Source organism: Oreochromis niloticus, linkage group LG8 (assembly GCF_001858045.2).
Source record: "Oreochromis niloticus isolate F11D_XX linkage group LG8, O_niloticus_UMD_NMBU, whole genome shotgun sequence".
In the NCBI taxonomy this organism is placed as follows: domain Eukaryota; kingdom Metazoa; phylum Chordata; class Actinopteri; order Cichliformes; family Cichlidae; genus Oreochromis; species Oreochromis niloticus.
The window spans coordinates 3,013,183-3,027,606 of record NC_031973.2 but is presented as its reverse complement, the minus strand read 5'-3'; positions in this window follow the sequence as shown (position 1 = coordinate 3,027,606).

The window sequence follows — 14,424 nt, the reverse complement described above, 5'->3', positions numbered from 1 at the left end:
TCTTTATCTGCTGAGGCCTGAAGGATCTGTTTATCTTCACCTTCATCTGTAGTTTGACTCTTAGTCCACACACACACACACACACACACACACACACACACAGATTAAAAGAAGTGTATGTGTTCACAGATGATCACATTAAATTTAGGATTTATTCCTTTTTCATGAGCAAAACTTTTTTGCAGTCTCAGAATCAGAATCACATTTATTGGCCAAGTATATGCACAAGCACATACAAGGGAGTTTTGAGAGTCTGTCCGTCTCAAACCTGCAGTAGAATGTATTCAACAAGAGCTGGGTCGTTGGCTGAGAGCAGTTCTTTCAGCTTCTGGGAGTAGATCTTTTTAGCTGCTTTGGTCCGTGTGCTCCTGGTTTGCTTGTACAGGGCCCTGTCACCGCTTCTGTAGGTGTTAGGGGGTTAGGGTTAGGGTTAGGGGGGGCCCAATGAAGATGTTAGAGTTTAGGAGTGAATCATGGTTTATTGTTGTTGTATGTGCAAACAGTCTTGGTTGGCACACACACATCTTCACAAAAACTGATATATGATGTCACAGTGTCTGTCAGCTCATCCAGGTTCTCAGCTGCAGCTTCAAAAACAGTCCAATCAGTGCAGTCAAAACAGTCCTGCAGTTCCTGCTTTGCTGCGTTATTCCACTTCTTCATAATTAATAAATAAATGTAAAATAAATGATAAATGAATAAATGTAAAATAAGCTCAGCAGGCTCAAACACACAAACCTCCATCATTTGGAGGAAACAAATACCTCATACCAGCTGCCAGTACGGTGGTGGAGGGATGATAAACTGAGTGGAACACGAACTCCTTTCTACACCAAAGTATTCTAGAGTCAAAAAGTGAGGCCATCTGTTCCACAGCTGAAGCTTGGACCACACTGGGTAATCAACAGGACAATGATTTTAAGCACAGCAGCAAATTTCCAACAGAACGGCTGAAAAAGATTATAATCGAGGTTCTGCAATGATCCAGCTTGGTGGTTGCTGGTTGGTAGCTATTAGCTTGTATTTGGTTTTTGGTTGGTTGGCTGTTGGTTGGTGTTTGGTGGTTGTTGGTTGGGGTTTGGTGTTTTGTGGTTGTGTTTGGTGGTTGTTGGTTGGTATTTTGTGGTTGTTGGTTGGTGTTTGGAATTTCGTGGTTATTGGTGGGTGTTTCATGGTTGTTGGTTGGTGTTTGGTGGTTGTTGGTTTGTGGTTGTTGTTTGGTGATTGGTGGTTGTTGGTTGGCATTTCGTGGTTGTTGGTTGGTATTTTGTGGTTGTTGGTTGGTGTTTGGTGTTTTGTGGTTGTTGATTGTTGGTTGGTGTTCGGTGGTTGTTGGTTGATGTTTTGTGGTTGTTGATTGTTGGTTGGTGTTTGGTGGTTGTTGGTTGGGGTTTGGTGGTTGTTGGTTGGTATTTCATGGTTGTTGAAGTAAATTAGTGTGAGATTCGGTTTAATGATTGGGGTCGGGGTACCGTATCTGTGTGTCTGATTGATGTGCCGCTGATATCAGACTGATATTTCCTTACATGTAAAGTATTTCTGCACAAGTAACCCCTCTCTAATACCTAAATATACCACACCTGAGTGTGGTATATTTAGTGCTGCTGCTGAGCCTTGTTTCAGGTTCTCACTTCCTTTAGTTTTTAGTCAGTACTGTAGGGAGCGGCACGACGATGCCCATCCCTAATATTTAGTTCAGTATTGTACTAAAATATAGCATTACTCAGGGAGGTGTTACTGTAGTACACTCAGTAATCACAGTACAGTGAATGAAGTCTTTAATTATTTATGTGATGAGAGGATAGAAGAAACAAATCTACAATCAGCCTCTAACTTCTGAGAGCAATGAATCGTTGTGATTCACTGCACGAGGGATGAGAACGTGATGTAACAGATCAAACTCAAAGATCTGGAATACGTCGAGCTAACGAGTTCACATGACTCCATAAAGGACGAAGAAGCTCCAAGGATCTTCTGTGTGTGTCTGCAGATTCACAAACATCCCATAATTTCCTTATTTGTTATTGTCGGTACACCATCAGACGCCACCACGGCAGGAAGAAAAAAAGTCCTCCTTATCCTGAACAGCAAGTCTGACCTCATGGTCAGTTGTATCGCCGGGTTTGTCACACTCTCAGTCGAAACAGTTTTAATTTATCTTTGGACTGAACATCCCAGGAATATTTCCTGGTTTTTAGTCCTGTTTGTACATTGTTCCCCAGAAAGGGAATGAGTAATGCAATGTCTTTTTAAAAATTTTACTTCTAAAAAGTAAAGATAAGTGTATATTTTATGCCCAGCCGTGGTTATGATCTGAGTTTGCAGATATGAGGAGTTATTGGTGGTTTGCTGACGTCGTCTGAGTCACACTGAGGCAGCTATATCTGTGGGCCGTGTTTTAAATGTGCAGAGATAATGATGATCAGGTGAAGCATCCACATTTAAACTTGCAATCCAAAGGACCAAATTTGTGATGATCTCATTCCGAACCCCAAAGAGTAGTGGGGGGGGGGGTCTGTCTGCTGTGACCGCGGGGAGGATATGAATTGCTGAATAATTATTTTAAAGTGAAACTGAATCGTGAACTGTGTCTGTGACATTTCACTAGAAACTGAAGTAGAAGGAAGAAAAACAGGAAATGAAGTGAAGTCTCCACAGCCTGTGGTCACACTAACCGTATGCCCACGAATGGCAGTATTTGTACTCCAACTTTGTAATACGCTACGACGTTGTTTCAAGTCGTCTTATCAAGGATGTGTTACATGACTATACTTATCTGTAACAAATGACTGAAGCAAAATAAACACTCACCATCTAAGGATCGGTAACTCTGAGTTGTGTGAAGGTTGAAGGGTGAGATTAGCAGGATATGAGCATTACAAGGTTAAACAGAACTCACATTTTCAATTCACTAGAAATAATACAAACCTCTCTCTTGCCACAATTTTCCCGGGTGTGTCCAGATGGAAACGCCACCGTCCGTCCTCCTCCTTCTCCTCCTCCTCTTCTGGCGGCGTGGCCTCCATCTCGGCTGCGGGTGCGAGTGGCTTGGCATCGCTGCGGCCGCGGACCCAACGACTCAAAGTTCAGTGTCTTGTTCTCGAACGCTCCCTCGACATTGCAGAACATCCCGCCGTACTTCATCCGAGGACGAGGAGAGTCTGAGCCGAGCCGCGACAGGAGAGAAGAGCAGTCATCCTCCGGGGAGCACCTCCTCTCAGACATCCTGGAGAGATGTGACCTGATCAGAAACAAGCAAGAGAAGAAAAGGAGGAGGAGGCGGGGAGGATGAAGATCTCAGACGATAAACGAACTGACAAGATGAGGAGGAGGTGGAGGAGGAAGAAGGGAAGAAAGGAGGTCATGGGCCTAAACTGAGATTAATAGGGAGGAAGAGGAGAACACAAACCTTCTACCAATCAGATTCACAGGTTTGTCCTTTGTCTCCTTTTCTCTCTCAGGAGTTCATCTTTACTGCTCTGCATACACTCACACCTCCTCACTCACTGATCATCTCTGACTTTATCAGCTTTGAATCAGACGAAGGTCGTGACCGACACACACACACACACACACACACACACACACTCAAGTCAGTGCTCATTACTGCTGATGCTCTGAAGTTGCTGCAGTTTGAACTGGATTTCTTGGGCTGTCAGATTTAGTCCATCTAATCACACACACACACACACACACACACGCACGCACGCACGCACGCACACACACACACACACACACACACACACACACAGTCAGTGAACTGTAACAAAGTCTGTAGTTCATGTCCACATGAAGCTTTCATCTTTGAAAATGAAGTCAGAGTATCTGTTCAGAGTTCTTAAACTGAATGCAGGGCGACCGCAGTCAGGAAGTAAACAAAGGTTGTAACAACAAACATCAGGTTACTGGATGATCCAAACACAGTAAAGAAAAAAGGAAGAGAGAGGGATAGACGGCTGAAACTACTTCATGTTTAAAGTGAGTGGAAGTTTCTGATGAAAATGTTCTGCAGGATCTTTGGAAATCTTCATCAGAATGTAAAATAAGATGCTGACTCTTCTGCACAAACACAGAGAACCTTCGGAACTAAGAAAGAATCCTCCCAGGATGGCGTGAAACGCAACCAGAGTGGGCGGGTCCACCTTTCTTCACTTAATCTTCCACTCCCCTCACTCATGAACACCACCCCAAGATACTCAAATGTTGGACTTGGACTGCAAAACAGGCCATGACTATCTTCACTTTCATTTCAATATCTAGGAACCGCATGGCTGTTATGTTTTCATGTCTTATGAAAATGGGATCTGATATTGTGTGTACTGGGACATATTTGAACACCAAGACCAGAAACTTTCACAGGATCAGTACTGGACTATGTCAAGTTCTGTATAGGAAATGTGACTGTGGACAAAAGCATTCGGGTTTTCCCAAACCAAAATCCCTGGATGACCCTCGAGGTCCGCACATTCCTCAAAGCCCGCGATGCCGCCTTCAGGTAGGGTGACAGAGCTCTGTACAAGGCTGCTCGACCTGACCTGAAAAGGGGAAAAATCCAAGACAGACCACAAAGAAGGATAGAGTTCCACCTGTCCAGCAACAACACACAGGAGGTGTGGCAGGGAATACAATTCAATTCAATTCAATTTTATTTATATAGCGCCAAATCACAACAAAAGTCGCCTCAAGGTGCTTTATATTGTACAGTAGATAGCACAACAATAAATACTGAGAAAAACCCATCAATCATATGACCCCCTATGAGCAAGCACTTTGGCGACAGTGGGAAGGAAAAACTCCCTTTTAACAGGAAGAAACCTCCGGCAGAACCAGGCTCAGGGAGGGGCGGGGCCATCTGCTGTGATTGGTTGGGGTGAAAGAAGGAAAACAGGATGAAAGGCATGCTGTGGAAGAGAGACAGAGATTAATAACAGATATGATTCGATGCAGAGAGGTCTATTAACACATAGTGAGTGAGAAAGGTGACTGGAAAGGAAAAACTCAATGCATCATGGGAATCCCCGGCAGCCTACATCTATTGCAGCATAACTAAGGGAGGATTCAGGGTCACCTGGTCCAGCCCTAACTATATGCTTTAGCAAAAAGGAAAGTTTTAAGCCTAATCTTGAAAGTAGAGATAGTGTCTGTCTCCCGAATCCAAACTGGAAGCTGGTTCCACAGAAGAGGGGCCTGAAAACTGAAGGCTCTCCCTCCCATTCTACTTTTAAATACTCTAGGAACAACAAGTAGGCCTGCAGAGCGAGAGCGAAGTGCTCTAATAGGGTGATATGGTACTACAAGGTCATTAAGATAAGATGGGGCCTGATTATTTAAGACCTTGTATGTGAGGAGCAGGATTTTGAATTCAATTCTGGATTTAACAGGAAGCCAATGAAGGGAAGCCAAAACAGGAGAAATATGCTCTCTCTTTCTAGTCCCTGTCAGTACCCTTGCTGCAGCATTTTGGATCAGCTGAAGGCTTTTCAGCGAGTTTTTAGGACATCCTGATAATAAAGAATTACAGTAGTCCAGCCTGGAAGTAATAAATGCATGAACTAGTTTTTCAGCGTCACTCTGAGACAGGATATTTCTAATTTTAGAGATGTTGCGCAAATGGAAGAAAGCAGTCTTACATATTTGTTTAATATGTGCGTTGAAGGACATGTCCTGGTCAAAAATGACTCCAAGATTCCTCACAGCATTACTGGAGGCCAAGGTAATGCCATCCAGAGTCAGAATCCGCTTAGATACCATATTTCTAAGATTTTCAGGGCCGAGTACAATAACCTCAGTTTGATCTGAATTAAGAAGCAGAAAGTTAGCGGCCATCCAGGTCTTTATGTCTTTAAGACATTCCTGCAGTTTAACTAATTGGTGTGTGTTACCTGGCTTCATGGATAGATAGAGCTGCGTGTCATCTGCATAGCAATGAAAATTTATGCTATGTCTTCTAATGATGCTGCCTAGGGGAAGCATGTATAATGTAAATAGAATTGGTCCTAGCACTGAACCCTGTGGAACACCATAATTGACCTTAGTGGGTGAAGAGGACTCTCCATTTACTTGAACAAATTGGAATCTATTAGATAGATATGATACAAACCACTGCAGCACAGTACCTGTAATACCTACAGCGTGTTCTAATCGCTCTAATAGGATATTATGATCAACAGTATCAAACGCAGCACTAAGGTCTAGCAGGAGAAGCACAGAGATGAGTCCACTGTCAGAGGCCATAAGAAGATCATTTGTAACCTTCACTAAAGCTGTTTCTGTGCTGTGATGAGCTCTGAAACCTGACTGAAACTCTTCAAATAAGCCATTCCTCTGCAGATGATCTGTTAGCTGTTTGACAACTACTCTTTCAAGGATTTTTGATATGAAAGGAAGGTTGGAGATTGGCCAATAATTAGCTAAGACAGCTGGGTCTAGAGATGGCTTTTTAAGTAAAGGTTTAACTACAGCCACCTTGAAGGCCTGTGGTACATAGCTGATTATTAGAGATAGGTTGATCATATTTAAGACTGAAGAATTAATTAATGGCAGGACTTCTTTGAGCAGTTTTGTAGGAATGGGGTCTAAAAGACATGTTGATGGTTTGGAGGAAGTAATTATTGAAGTTAACTCAGAAAGATCAATTGGAGAAAAAGAGTCTAACTTAACATCAATGGTACTAAAAGTAGCTGTAGATAATATTACATCTGTGGGATGATTATTGGTAATTTTTTCTCTAATGATTAAAATGTTATTTGTGAAGAAGTTCATGAAGTCATTACTAGTTAACGTTAAAGGGATGGTTGGCTCAGTAGAGCTCAGACTTTTTGTCAGCCTGGCTACAGTGCTGAAGAGAAACCTGGGGTTGTTCTTATTTTCTTCAATCAGTGACGAATAGTAAGATGTTCTGGCTTTGCGGAGGGCTTTCTTATAAAGCAGCAAACTATTTCTCCAGGCTAAATGATGATCCTCTAAATTTGTGACACGCCATTTCCTCTCCAGCTTACGAGTTTTCTGCTTTAGGCTACGTGTTTGAGAATTATACCACGGAGTCAGGTACTTCGGATTTGAGGCCTTAGTTTTCACAGGAGCTACAGTATCCAGAGTCGTACGTAGTGAGGAGGTAAAATTCTTAACAAGATAATCGACCTCTGTTGGAGTAGCGTTCAGATAGCTGCTCTGCTCTATGTTGGTACAGGGCATTGAAGATGATAACAGTGGGTGGATTATATTCTTAAACTTAGTTACAGTGCTTTCAGAAAGACATCTACTGTGATAAAGTCTACTCTCCACTGCTGTTTAATCAATTATTGTAAATGTAAATGTTATCCGGAAATGATCAGACAGCAGAGGGTTTTCAGGAAACACTGTTAAATGTTCAGTTTCTATGCCATATGTTAAAACAAGATCTAGAGTGTGATTAAAATGGTGGGTGGGTTCTTCTACATTTTGAGAGAAGCCAATTGAGTCTAATAACAGATTAAATGCGATGTTGAGGCTGTCATTTTTAGCATCTACATGGATGTTAAAATCACCCACAATAATTATTTTATCTGAGCTGAGCACTAAATCAGATAAAAAGTCTGAGAAATCAGAGAGAAACTCTGTGTAAGGCCCAGGTGGACGATAGATGATAACAAGTAAGACTGGTTTCTGAGTTTTACAGCTGGGGTGGACGAGGCTAAGCATCAGGCTTTCAAATGAATTAAAAGTCTGTCTTGGTCTTTCGTTAATTAATAGGCTGGTGTGAAAAATTGCTGCCACACCGCCCCCTCGGCTTGTGCTTCGAGGTTTCTGGTAGTTAGAATGACTCGGGAGTGTTGATTCATTTAAACTAACATACTCATCCTGCTGCAACCAGGTTTCTGTAAGGCAGAGTAAATCGATTTGTTGATCAATTATTAAGTCATGTACTAACAGAGACTTGGAGGAGAGAGACCTAATATTTAATAATCCACATTTCACTGTTTTACTCTTTGGTTCAGATGTGGATACTGTATTGTTCTTTCTTTGTGATTTTTTATGTTTAAGTTGTTTATTGCTGGTTTTTAGTTTGTTTTTTGTCTGTTTGGGAGCTGACACAGTCTCAATGGAGATGGATTTTTGGGGGGGGTAGCAGGAGGAGAGAAGCTGCAGAGAGGCGTGTAAGACTGCAACTCTGTTTCCTGGTCCCAACTCTGGATAGTCATATTTTGGGGGGTTTAATAAATTGGTCCATATTTCTAGAAATGAGAGCTGCTCCATCCAAAGTGGGATGGATGCCATCTCTCCTAACAAGACCAGGTTTCCCCCAGAAGGTTTGCCAATTATCTATGAAGCCCACATCGTTTCTGGGACACCACTCAGACAGCCAGCAATTTAAGGAGAACATGCGGCTAAACATGTCACTCCTGGTCTGATTGGGGAGGGGACCAGAGAAAACTACAGAGTCCCACATTGTTTTGGCAAAGTTGCACACCGATTCAATATTGATTTTAGTGACCTCCGATTGGCGTAACCGGGTGTCATTACTGCCGACGTGAATTATGATCTTACTGTATTTACGTTTACCCTTAGCCAGCAGTTTTAAATTTCCTTCAATGTCGCCTGCTCTGGCCCCTGGAAGACAATTGACTATGGTTGCCGGTGTCTCTAGCTTCACATGTCTGAGAACAGAATCACCAATTACCAGAGTTTGACCCCCGGCGGGTGTGTCGCCGAGTGGGGAAAAACGGTTAGACACATGAACAGGTTAGTGGTGTACCTGGGGCTTCTGTTTAAGACTATGCTTCCTCCTCACCGTCACCCAGCCGCCCTCTTTCCCCAGCTGCTTGGGGTCTGCCGGGGAACAGCTAGCGGGGCCTGCGCTATCTTCAGCTGCACCAGCTACAGGGGCCTGGCTAGCTACGGGTGAATGAAGGGTGCGAAGCCGAGTCTCCAATTCAGTAATCCTGGCCTCCAGAGCTGCAAATATGCTACATTTGTTACAGGTATCATTACTGCTAAAGGAGGCCGAGGAGTAACTAAACATCTGACACAATGAGCAGGAAAGTGCAGGAGGGACAGGTGAAGTAGCCATGGTGCTAATGAGTCGGCTACGAGCTAAGCTAGCGAAACAGTAAAGAGACAGTGAGTGAATACTTTGGCTATAAATTAGGTAGTGAGCACACAGAAAGGGTGATTCAGATGAAGCACGTTAAGATTATACTATGAAAAAGGGATGTATCAAAAGATTTAAATTAAATTGCTAAGCAGTAAAGCTACTCAGAAACACCACTGTGTTTGAACAGGAACAGGAAGTGATACTCTACCACAAAGCGAGCGAACACCAAGTGACAGCGCCACCAAGACACATCAACCACAGAGGCTGTGAAAACAGAAAACCTGAGTGTGCAGCTGGCAGAGGAAATAAACAGCTTCTTCGCCCGCTTTGAAACACCACAACAGCAGCACTCATCTGCTTCAGCCCTGGTCCCATCCTCATCCTCACCTGGTTCCTGCACCGCTCCATTCACTGTAATGGAGCACGATGTCAGACGTGTTCCTAGCAGTGAACCCCAGGAAGGCGGCTGGTCCAGACGGAGTACCTGGCAAGGTGCTAAGAGCATGTGCCCACCAGCTCACCCTCATCTTCACCAGACTCTTCAACCTCTCACTGGACCAGGCAGCCATCCCATCCTGTCTATAATCAACCACAATCATCCCAGTGCCGAAGAAGTCTCCCATCACCAGCCTGAACGATTACCGCCCTGTGGCCCTCACGCCGGTAATCATAAAATGCTTTGAGAGACTAGTCCTTCAGCACATCAAGGATTACCTCCCCCCAGAATTCGACCCCTACCAGTTTGCATAGCGTGCAAACAGATTGGGAAAATCCGAATGCTTTTGTCCCTATCTTTATGACTCTGTGTCATGAGAATCAGCTGAGAATCTCTGCAACAAGATGGCGCCAGTGTGCATGGCAAGCCGTCTCCATCTCCCCGAGCTCTGTTTATTGTTTGCTATTTTGCTTTCTGTATGCTTTCTGGATGTTACTGCACTAATTTCCTATGACTGTCAAACTCCGCTGAGCCTCCGTCCACTGAATCATCTAACACTGGACTAGGGATGGGTACCGGTGTCATGGCACCGGTTCTGACATAAACGGTAGTAACCAGACCGAAAAGCAGCGCACTCTGTCTCACCTTGCCGACTAGCTCCTGACCTCTCACCAGACAGAGACAGAAGCCACTCTCATATGTGTAATAACCGAACTGAAACTATGTATATGTAATCTATTGAATAAATGTTTTAATCAAGCACCTCTACTAAAAGCTTAATCAAAAGATATAAATGAATAGAAGACAATAATGAATAACCTGGTTATTCAAATAGCATCATCCAAACAGCTCCTCAAAGTAACTTACACTTAGATTCTGCTTTAGTTTCACTTTCACAAGCACGCTCAAAAGCCTGCACTTCCTGTCTACTTTGGCACAGATTGTACTCAGAGTTAGGCCTTTCTTTTATAAGTAATGTAATCTGCATATAAACATTTAAGATTATAAAAAGCATTCAAAAGCATTTAAGATTATAAATTCAACTCAACAGTTTAAAGTGGTTATAACTGCACCTGTAATAAAGGTTAACATGATACCAGTATGTTTAAACATCTGAATGCAATATCAATATTAATTATTAATGCAATGGTAATGATGATGATTATAAACAATAGCAGCAAAATATCTCCCTCCTATCTACACTTACGCACCCTACTTTCCTCCCGGGATCAGACTACTTTCAGACTGTTTCGCCATCACCCGTCATGTCAGACAGCATGCCCACTCGGACTTACCGGTTGAGTTTCTACCTGCTCGGAGTTGGATGCGGGGCTGTGGAGGTGGCGTGAACCACAGCAATCTACGCCTGCTGAGGCATACTCCAAGAAACAATAAGACCACGATCCAGATGGCTGTGCTAAACACCAGGTCACTGGCGAATAAATCCTTTGTGGTTAATGACTTTTTTCTCTTGTCTGGGCGGGACTTCTTATTTCTGACGGAGACCTGGATTCGCCCTGGTGAGTCCTTTTCCCTTTCGGAACTTCTTCCACCGCAATGTGCCTTTTTTAGCACTCCTAGAATCTCGGGCAGAGGTGGAGGGCTAGCCTCGGTTTTTAAAAACAAATTCCAAGCGTGGCTTTTGCTTCCTACCTTGCCCTCCATCTTCGAAGTGCAGCTACTGGAGTTAAACTGTGCCCCCTCGATCCTCTGTGCTGTTGTGTACCGACCGCCAAAATTTAATTTTATTTGTGAGTTCGCCGATCTTTTAGGTAATCTTTTTTAAGTTACAACAGTATTCTTATTACCAGTGATTTTAACATTCATGTTTGTTGTGAATCAGACCCGCTGGTCAAGGATTTTCTGGCTCTCGTTGACTCTTTTAATCTCACTCAGTGGGTAAGCAAACCAACGCACATTAAAGGCCACACGCTTGATCTCGTACTGTCATATGGCTTGGACATTTGCATTATGGATATCAGCAATGCTGGAATTTCGGACCACTTCCCAGTTATGTTTAATGTCGAAATATGTAATGTGAAGTTGAACTGTGAGGACTCCCTTGTTGCGGATTCAAATCAAAACAATGATAATCCAGAAGGGTTGGGTCAAAACAATGATTTTATTTGAACACACGCGCGGGGAGATAATTACTGCACACAATCAGCATGGATCTCCGCCCAAAATACACTTCAGATTGCTTTTATATCATCAGGGTATTATAACGCCCCCTCTTGCGTTTACAAGCACATAATTTGCATCTTAAGAACATTATTTGCCTCTTTTACAGACAATGATCAATTTTAAGAGATAAATGCAGACACAGAAGTTCCCCTTTCTGGCATCTTCTTCCAAATAAGGCAATGGTCTCAGGCCTTTGAGGTCCCCATGGACTGGTCCTCTCCTTCTGTCACCTGTTGTCAAGTAAACTCTAGTGCAACATGTTGCTGAATACATTCAGGCCTCTGCTCAGGCCTGTTTCTAGGTTATATGTGGTATATATGTGTTTTGTAAGCATGTGTGCGATCTTTCTTCAGCTCTAAGCCACTTATCCAATAGATCGTCCGGACCTCACGCCGAACGAAGCTTTTGACCTTTAATTACTTGGGCGAGCTTCAACTCTTTTATAAGCACAGAACTGCAATGTGTGTATAAAGATATAAAAATATAAAAATGGTTATACCTGCATCTGTAATAAAGGTTAATATGGTGTCGGTATGTTTAAATGTCTCAATGCCGTCTTAAAGCTATAAGATAAGATAAGATAAGATAAGATAAGATAAGATAACCTTTATTAGTCCCACACGTGGGAAATTTGTTTTGTCACAGCAGGAAGTGGACAGTGCAAAAGTTATGAAGCAAAAATTAGAATAAAATAAAATAAGAATAAATACAGTACACAACTGTACAGAATAGAATAAAATAAATTACTATATACAGTAGAATAAAATAGAATAAAATATACAATAAGATAAAAATAGAATACAAATGCTATATACAACTGAGTAAAAATACAACGATGCCAGAAAAGATTATTGCACATTAGTGTTATTGCACATGTGTGGATATGTGTGTTTGATCAGTTAAAGTCTTTGTTGTGGAGTCTGACAGCAGTGGGGAGGAAAGACCTGCGAAATCTCTCCGTCCCACACCGTGGGTGCCGCAGTCTCCCACTGAAGGAGCTGCTCAGTGCTGTCACAGTCTCATGCATGGGGTGGGAGATGTTGTCCAACAGGGATGACAGCTTAGCCGCCATTCTCCTGTCACTCACCACCTCCACTGGGTCCAGAGGGCATCCTAGAACAGAGCTGGCCCTTCTGATCAGCCTGTTCAGTCTCTTCCTGTCCCCAGCAGAGATGCTGCCACCCCAGCAGACCGCATCATAAAAGATGGCTGAGGCCACCACAGAGTCATAGAAGGTCTTCAGGAGTGGGCCCTCCACTCCAAACGACCTGAGTCTCCGCAGCAGAGGGCGTCTGAATTATGAGTCCAGTCCAGTTTGTTGCTCAGATGAACACCAAGGTACCTGTAGCTGTCCACAGCCTCAATGTCCATACCTTGGATGTTCAGTGGTTGCAGTGGAGGATGTTTGTGCCTGCGGAAGTCTACCACCAGCTCCTTGGTTTTACTGGCATTGATCTGGAGGTAGTTCAGCTGGCACCAGTCCACAAAGTCCTGAGTCAGTCCTCTGTACTCTTTGTCGTCCCCATCAGTGATGAGGCCGACTATTGCAGAGTCATCAGAGAACTTCTGCAGGAAGCACTGGGTGGAGTTGTGGGAGAAGTCTGCAGTGTAGATGGTGAAGAGGAACGGAGCCAGAACCATTCCCTGTGGGGCCCCCGTACTGCAGACGACCCTGTCCGACACACAGCCCTGAGTCCTCACATACTGTGGTCGGTCGGCGAGGTAGTCCAAAATCCAGGTAGTGAGGTGATGGTCCACTCCAGAGTTCTCCAGCTTGTCCTTCAGAACCGAGGGAAGAATAGTGTTGAAGGCACTGGAGAAATCAAAGAACATGATTCTCACAGTGCTCCCAGCGGTCTCCAGGTGAGCGAGGGAACGATGTAGGAGGTGAATGATGGCATCATCCGCTCCAATGCCAGGCTGGTAGGCAAACTGAAGTGGGTCCAGTGATGAGCTCACAAGGCGCCGAAGCTGAGCCAGGACCAACCGCTCCAGGGTCTTCATCAGGTGGGATGTCAGAGTGATATTGTATGTGATATTGTTAATGCAATGTTAATGCTGTAGATTATATTGTAGCAGTAAAACATCCACAATTCCTCCTTTTGACCTCTTAACCACAAGAGGTCACCATACTGTGTGTTGTGTCACTCCTCGGCCCACTCAGCTGCTTCCATGTCCAGCAATGGCATCATGGACACCGGGGTCACCGCTCCGGGGTCCACTGCCCTCGTAATTACCTTTTCCAACAATCCTCTGACACAAGGAATGAGACAACACCCACAGGTGACCAAAATTCCTAGAAAAGCAGCGATAGAAAGCATTGCAGAAATCACGAACCCTTTCCACTGCCCGAACACGGATGTCATCCAGCCCTCAAAGGGATTCTCAATCCCTGAATGTTCATGCATGGTTCTAGACAGAGTTTTAAGGCCCTCCAGGGCTCGGGTAACCGAGCCATCTGGGGCAGTGTTGTTGGGGATGAAGGTGCAGCACTGGTCACTGAACATGGCACACACGCCCCCTTTTTCCGCCAACAACATGTCAAGGGCCATCCGATTTTGGACTCCCATCAATGAAGGCGGGCCCAATTGTTCCACTAATCCCTCCATGGCATCTCTGGTTAGGTTTGAGAGTCTCAGCACATTGTAATGAACATAGTTTTTTCTGTCCACATTCTTATTTGGCGTTACCCATATGAATATGCTTTCAAATTCCGAGGCTACTTGATCCG